Consider the following 7,575-nt stretch of genomic DNA (forward strand, 5'->3'; position numbering starts at 1 on the left):
TGAGGCCGCCTTTGCCTCCTGCGCTTCGGAAGCCACAGAACCCTTAGGCCCAGATCCGGAGCTCAGCCTCTGTGCCCTGGGGCCCTCCATTCCACATCACTGGTTTGTACCAAGCCTGACATCTGGGAAAACCCCCCGATCCGGGATTGGCTGGTGCCCACAGCACGCCTCTGCCTCCTCCTGGGCCTCGTTGTCCTCGTTTTTTCAGTTGGGACTTCAGTGTGTACTTCGTGGTTGGCCTTGCGGCTTCAAGGAGATAATCTGCAAATTCCTGCTAGCAGCCCAGACCGGCTTCGCCCAGTGGCCGCTGTTGCAAGCAGGAATCCTGAATCCGCGTGACCATCGCGCCCAGCACCCTGGACAGCAGCGGCCTGGGCCTGCCCTCTCGGGGTTGGAGGGAGATCCCCTTCCGCCCGCCGCCACGCCCACTCCCCTCAGCCTCTCCAGGCCTCCCTGCAGCTCCTGCAGTCTTTAGTCTTGGGCTCAGTCTGGTAATTAAAAATCTTCAAGGGGGACTTTATTGAGTTAGCATTAGTTATTTTGTCAGGCTGGGAGAGCGAGAAAATTATCTGTCCTCGGGGAGAGGGGGCTGGGGTGGGGGCCGCGGGCTGAGATTGGCAGGTGCCGAAGCCGCACTCGTGGGTCGCTGTGGCCTGGGGGAGGGCGCCCGCGGTGGTGATCCCCGCGGAGCCTGGCCTGCCGCGTGTGCCCACTTCTCCGTCCTGGCTCCTGACCTGGGGTTCCGTGGCTTCCTGGCTTTCAGGGGCCCCCTCCATTGCCAAAGTGAGGCGCTCTTTTCTTACCCAGCCTGGCCTGGGGCCCCGGCTAACCCTCTTTACTCTCCCGGCCAGGCCTTCAGGGTGGGGTTGGTGTGGGGAGCCTTTCTGTCCACCCCTTCCCGTTAGCCCCGAAGCGCCCCATTATAGATTCGGGTGAGGCACACCTGGGATTCGGAGCCGTGACCTTGGGCCAGCCCCTCCCTCGCTGGGCACATTCTCACCTGTGAGATTAGCACAGCGGGCCTTCCCTCTCCAGTTTGACACGAGCAAGAAAGGTGGTAAAATGTGAATTCCCTGTCCTGGACAGGCACTGTTTATTCCCCTAGATCTGCTTAAGTGCTCAGCCCTCTGTCCTTCCTTTTGTGACAACTGAGCACCCTAAAAGCTGGCAGTGCCTGAAAGGATAGATGTGCTCAGCCCATGTTTCACATGAGTAAACTGAAACCAAGGCATGGAGCAGGGCAGTGGTTCACTCAGTCGCAGCCAGGAGTGGGGAGACTGGGTCCAGCTCTAGGTTTGTCCCCTGTCCCAGGAGCCAAGGGCCAACGTTCTAAACCATTGCATGTTTTGGGGAAGGTGTCAAGGCGGGGTATTTATCAATCTGCTCCAGGTCATGCGCAGGCTCCTGGTCATTGAAGCTTCTTGCCTGGCTCTCTGCTGTCCCTACAAGGCCCAATTCCTGAGACACAGGCCCTGCTATTCCTAGCGGAAAGCCCCTCTGCAGTGCAGGGGTGTGAGATCTGGGGTCCAGTGCAAGGAGAGGGGAAGGGCATTTAGCCTTGTGCTTGTGCCCCCTGTAGTCAGACCCATTCAAACACTTTCCTTGGTGTCGTGGAGGACAGAGACATTCATGGCTAGCCCAGAACAAGGAAGCCTGAGAGTCCTACCTGGGCCTCCTCATGGATCACAGGACCCAGGTCTGTGGGGTACTGTAGACCCCCAAGTGGTTTCTTTTCTGCCCAAGCTCTCCCTCCTCTGGGAATCATGAGGTTTCCCAGGCCTTCTTGCTGCCTGCTTCCTTGGACCCACCTAGGTTACAGTTGACCTTGGGGGCAGGATGGAGCCTTATTGGGTCCCCAGATGCAGAGCATCTGCTGAGTCCCTGTGGAGTCCCAGCTCTGCATTAGAGTCCTCATCTATAAAGTGGGTCCCAGGGACAACACTGGTACATGGAGACTGCAGGACAGGTTAAGGGTAGGAAGGATCCTTTGGCCCTGCACACACATGCTGTCCTGAGCACTGCGGCTTCCGGGAGCAGAACAGGGAGGATACAGACCCCAACCTTATTGCCATTAGGTGCAGCCTCCTCCTAGCCTTGGGATCTGGGTGAACTCGCTCCTGTGAGGTTATGGATGGGAAGCCCAGCCGCAGAGGGGCCCATGACTGTTCATTTGTGCTTTGTCCCTAAGCCTCAGTTTCCTTACCTGAGAAATGGGAAAGAAGGGCCTTTGGTTTTCTTATGTGTGTGGTGCTGTGTGGCAGGCGCCTGGCACTTGCCCAGGTCAGGCACCTGAGGTATCTGGGGAGAAGGGAGCAGCTGGTGTCCCTTGTTGCTATGAGGATGCCGTGGAGCCAGGGTCCTTTTCTGCGTTGCCTACACTTATGGTGCGTGCACCAGTTCTCTTAATCTGTGCTAGAAAGGGATTAATTTGAGCCCCAGATCCTCACACAGCCCCGCCTCACCCCCCGTACTCGCTGCTTTACCAGGGCAGACTGTGGACATCGGTTTGCTTCCCACCAACTATGAACTCAGTACGAACATGCATTTCTGGGTCCCTGAGTCTGACACAGTCGGCTCTCTGTAAATGCTCATGCTTGTTGGTGGGATTTGGGAGCTGGGAGGACCTTAAAGATCATTTCAGAGAAAAGGAGATGGCATCCCTGATGGGGGGATCTGGGCATATAGGGAGGGGCATGATGGGAGAAGGGAAAGGGCCCTGGCTTTGATGCTGGCAGCTTGGAGCCTGACCTGGCTGGGTCACCTGAATATCTGCCTCAGTTTCCCTACTCATAAACAGGCATAAAGCTGCGTCCTGTCATTTTACTGGAACTGAACCAAAGGAGATGATGAGAGGGCACTTTGCAAAGCCCCTGAAATGGGGCAACTTCTGCTGCTGTTCCAGGGGCTGCAGTAGGTCAGGTGGGCAGAAGGTCTGTCCCCCTGGTCCCCATGTGCTCTGGGAAACTCCTCTTCCTGGGATTGCCAGACTTGCCAGGAACCCCCGTGTGGGCCAGTGCTTGATCCTGCCAAAGGGGAGACCCAGCACTTAAAGCACCCTGGGGCCTGTTGGCGTGGTAGAGGCGCTCCTGGCCTTCCCTGCTTTAGAGATTCTCATCTACACTGTGGGAAGAGGGCCCCGCCTTGTGCTAGGTGAGGATCTAGAGCTGAGGGCCACTCCCACAGACCCCAGCCTGTCCCCTTCAGGCTTGGTCAGACCCACAGCTGAGCTCAACCTCCCTTTACTGGGGTCTCCTCTGCCACCCACGTTTTTATATTTTGAGTAGATGAAAGGTTTTCGTTCTTTTTTGTGTCTTTTTTTTTTTTTTTTTTTTAAAAAAATTTTTTTTTTTTTTTTTGCTAGGATTAGCTGATCCCTCGCTGCCAGTTCCTCAAAGCACTGCTGGGTTGAGAGGACATCAGAGGGCCTGGCTGCATGGCTTCTCAGGGCCCCTGAGCCTCTTGCTGCTCCCAGGGCAGGGGCCGTGAGGCAGGACTGGGGTGGGGGTGAGGTGGAGGATGAATGAGGCCAGGCAGGAGCTCACTTTTGGCCCAGCATTAACACCTTGGCCAGGCCTTGTGGCCAGTGTTTCCCACTTGGCTGGCCCGGTCCCCGAGGAGGGCTGGGGCCTGGTCCTGCCTCCAGTAGGCCGTGCTCCCCTTGGCCCACCCCAGCTCCTCCAGCAGCATCAGGCAGTGCAGGGGACGCATGCGTGCAGCGGGAGTGAGCTGGCTGTGGAGAATTAATATTCTTGGAACATCGCCCCGGCCGGTTGCACACACCGAGGAGAATATTACGGCGATTAGCGGTGGGAGTTCGGCCTGCACGCAATATCTGGATGGAGAATTCGGTGTGATTAATCTGGCGCTAAGTAGCAGCCTCCGGGGTCCACAGGGCTCTGGCATGTTTGGAATGGGAAAAAGCTCAGGAGCACAGTGATTCTTTGGGGGGCTCTTTGGGGGTCTGCCAGGGTAGCAGCTGTGCCCGGGGCAGGCTGCAGGCTCCTGGTGGCCGTGGGTGGGCAGATTACCCCTGTTTACTGCCACTGGCAGACTGTTAGCTGATAGAAGTGCGCTGTTCAGAGCACAGCCCAGCCAGCACCAACTCCCCAGTTCTTTCTGTCCCTTTTACTCTCCACCATTCGGGTCCACAGATCCTGAGTTGTAGTGTCCCTGCCCACTTCACATCTCATTTTCCTCATCTGTAAAATGGAATGCGTGATTTCTGCCCTGCTATCTCAGTTGAAAATAATGATTCCTCCTATCCCACTTTAGAGAGGAGGAAACAGGGTGTGAGCATTTTGGAGAAGTGACTTTGTGCATGGAGACCTTGGGGGAACCTTTGTTAATAAATCTGCTAATAATCTGACTTCAGCAACCACCAGTTCCTCTTGCCTTATCTCTACTCAGACAATGGTAGATCTGTTGCCTGGGACCTCCAGGAGTGTGTGGAGGGGGTAGAATGGCAGGGATAGAGTACTGATTGGAATCTGGCTCCCATCTATAAACCGGTTGTAATAATACCTCCCCTCCTTGAAATGGGGGCCCAAGCCAGAAAAGCTGAATCCTGTTGTAAGATCTGTTGTTCTGGGATCATTTTATAGTCTAACCCAGGGTCCCGGTGGCAGTGAGATGAAGCTGATGGTGGTGTGGGTTGGAGATTGTCTGCCTGGCTTTCCACCCTGCCCTCAGCCCCAAAGACCAGGCCTGGAATGGTGCTTCCTGATCTTCCCCAGCATCTTCACTTTTAAGCACCAAGAAAAGTGAAGAATAGGGAAGGTCTAAGGTCTACCCAAGGCATACCTGTTTTGAGGGAGGATCATCGTCTTTGCAGCCAACTAGGCCTCTGTTGGCCTTGGGCAAGCTTCCTTTCTCTGAGCCTCAATCTCCTCATCTGTGGAATAGGACAGTTGTGCCAGCCATTTGGGATGGAGTAATGCGGGGAGCATGGAATGGAGCGCTAGGCTTAGTTAGCAAGAGAAGATCTGGGAGCCCCAGAGAGACTTCTAAAGGGCACCCAGCACATATAGTGGGTGTGCTTCCTCTTTGCCCAGGGGACTGGGCTTGCCAAAAGTTCTCCTGGTGACAGCACTCAACTGTTGCACTTTTTCACTCAATTTCTTCAAGCCCTGTGGACTGACCATTTCCACATCTTATTTTCAGAATCTCTTTTCTTTTTCCCTTGCTCCTGAGGCCTCAGCCCTCCATGCAACTCAACATTCTGTCCAGAAATGGATGCTATTCGATGGTCTTCTTTCCTCCTTTCCCATGCAGGTGATGTAATGGCCTTTGAAAGGGGTTGGCCTGTGGTTTCCTAGCAGTAGAGTGGTCTGTGGTCTTTCACAGCTAAATCCAAAACCAGGCTTTCCAGGAGGACTGACTTTAGTGAGCTCTGAAGCAGCTGGGCACAGTGCAAGGTGGCAGGGTCAGGGTGAGCCAGGCACAACTCTATGGGGTGGCTGTGCCTGCACTACGGACACCTCTGTGCCGGGAGCAGTGGAAGCTCCCATAAGCACTGCCTGGGTGCCTGCATGCATGATGGGATGGATGGGTGCATGCGTGTATGAGGGGATGGCTACAGGTTATGACAAGAGGCAGTAGAGGGTATGGGTTAGAAGGCCCAGACTTCAAGTAGACAGCCTGGGTTGGATCCTGCTCTTTATTAGCTGTGTCTTTGGGTCGCTCAGTTCAGTCCTGCAGGCCTCGGTTTATTTATCTGCAAAATGGTTGGGTCATATAATTCCTGCTTCGCTCCCAGTTCAGTTGTTCAGGTCTCACTGATGTTGCTTGATCCTCACAGTATTGTTCCAAAAACGAAGCTTGGTACAGATAGCGGCAACAAGATCTCTCTACCCAAGTGTGCTTGGGTGTTGCTGCCTTGGATGCCAGCTTTACGCTTGGGTCTGGGTCCCTCGTCCCTGTCCACGCATTTACTCCCTCGGCCAGGTGCAGAGGCTCAGATACAGGCGATTGCCGAGTCTGAGGCAGCCGTGCAGGTGCCCTATGGCACTAGGACAGGTGCAAGGTGCTGTGGAGGGCTGGAGGGAGCACGGCAGGTCGAGCTGTGTGTCTTTTCCCTATGGGAAGAGGCTGGACCTTAGAGGTTGTCTGAAGAGGAGGTGTGCACCAGACAGGAGATGGCCTGAGCAGCTGTGGAGCAGGAGGTTTATGCCAAGGTCACTGCAGGCCAAGAACTTGGCCATGGCCCTGAGTCTGGTCCCGGACATAAGGGTGTGTGTTCCAGCACTTGGTTTCCCCTTCTGCACACAGGATGTTGGTGCTTACCTCTCAGGCACTGGCATGGGTAAGAGGGCGAGTGTGAAGTGTCAGGTGCTGGACCACAGACAGTAGGTACTCAGCCCCTTGGAACTAGCACTGCCACCAGTCACCGAGGGGCAGAGTCATACCCCAAGCCAGGCCTCTACTGCTGACTCTTCCCTGAGATGGGGCCTGGGAGATGGGGCAGTTGGAACTGCTCTGCCCTGCCCCTCCTGATGGCCGCCTTTGTTGAGGTCAACTGCGCTGAGTAACCAGATGCAAGGCCTTTACCACAGTCGCCCACGAAGGCTTGAGATGCATTGAAGCTGCCCAACTGGCCCTTCAGCCACTGGCCCTAGCAGACCTTTCCCACTGGTCTGCTGTCCTTGAATCCTGGCTCATGCTCTGCTCTGCCCTTCACTTAGGGAGGCCATTCCCTGGCCGGGCTTTGTGCCCACCACCCAGGTGCTGGGGACGAGTCCCTCACACATAGTAGGTGCTCTGCGAGCTGGCACACTTGCCTTTACCCCACGACCTCCGAGCACAGCAGTGAGTGGTGATTTTCACCGGAGGTGGGCGTTCACCCTTTTAAAACATTCACTCTGGGGCCAATTATAAATAGACACATAATCGCCCCATCTATGGAGATAAAACGCATTCCCTAGAGATGCGCCACCGGTCCCTCACACATAGTAGGTGCTCTGCGAGCTGGCACACTTGCCTTTACCCCACGACCTCCGAGCACAGCAGTGAGTGGTGATTTTCACCGGAGGTGGGCGTTCACCCTTTTAAAACATTCACTCTGGGGCCAATTATAAATAGACACATAATCGCCCCATCTATGGAGATAAAACGCATTCCCTAGAGATGCGCCACCGGCCACCGATCCTCATCCTTCCCTCCCTCCTCCCTTCTGCTCCTCCATCTCCACCCTGCAGAGGTGAGATCCGGCAGGGACTGTGATGTCAGAGGCTCAGCTGATGTCACCACCCCAGCCCCTGTGACTTCACTTGCCGGCTTGGGCAGGAGGAGCTGCAAGGAGGCTGAGACTGAGAGAGGAGAAACTGCCCCCTTTCCTTTTTCCTCTCTGTTTTCCCCTTTCCTCGCCTCCCTAGCCTCAGCTGGGGAGTTGTTTTCCTTGGGGCCAGCCAGCTGCCAAGGGGCTTGGGGCAAGTGGCAGGGGAGGATGCCGCTGCGAAGGTAAGCTGTGCGGTGCTTCTCCCCGGTCGTGAAAGTTTGCTCTGGTGTGTGAGCCCTGCCTGCTGGGCGCCGCGCCACCCTGGCCCCATGCTCGCCGGGGGCGGGCAGGGGCCAGCTGGG

At 55.8% G+C, this 7,575-nt stretch overlaps 1 protein-coding gene across 1 annotated transcript in view; it reads left to right on the plus strand.

Annotated features, from left to right (window-relative positions):
* Positions 1-7,282: 7,282 nt before the first annotated feature.
* The window catches only part of Tcf20 (transcription factor 20), a 105,271-nt gene continuing 104,978 nt past the window's right edge, over positions 7,283-7,575 (plus strand). Inside the window, exon 1 of the mRNA XM_010634404.2 lies at positions 7,283-7,455. The gene's annotated coding sequence lies outside the window, so the exon portion shown is untranslated. The remainder of the gene's footprint in view (positions 7,456-7,575) is intronic.

This window comes from Fukomys damarensis, unplaced genomic scaffold (assembly GCF_012274545.1).
Source record: "Fukomys damarensis isolate Sample0158 unplaced genomic scaffold, DMR_v1.0_HiC HiC_scaffold_19, whole genome shotgun sequence".
Lineage (NCBI taxonomy): Eukaryota > Metazoa > Chordata > Mammalia > Rodentia > Bathyergidae > Fukomys > Fukomys damarensis.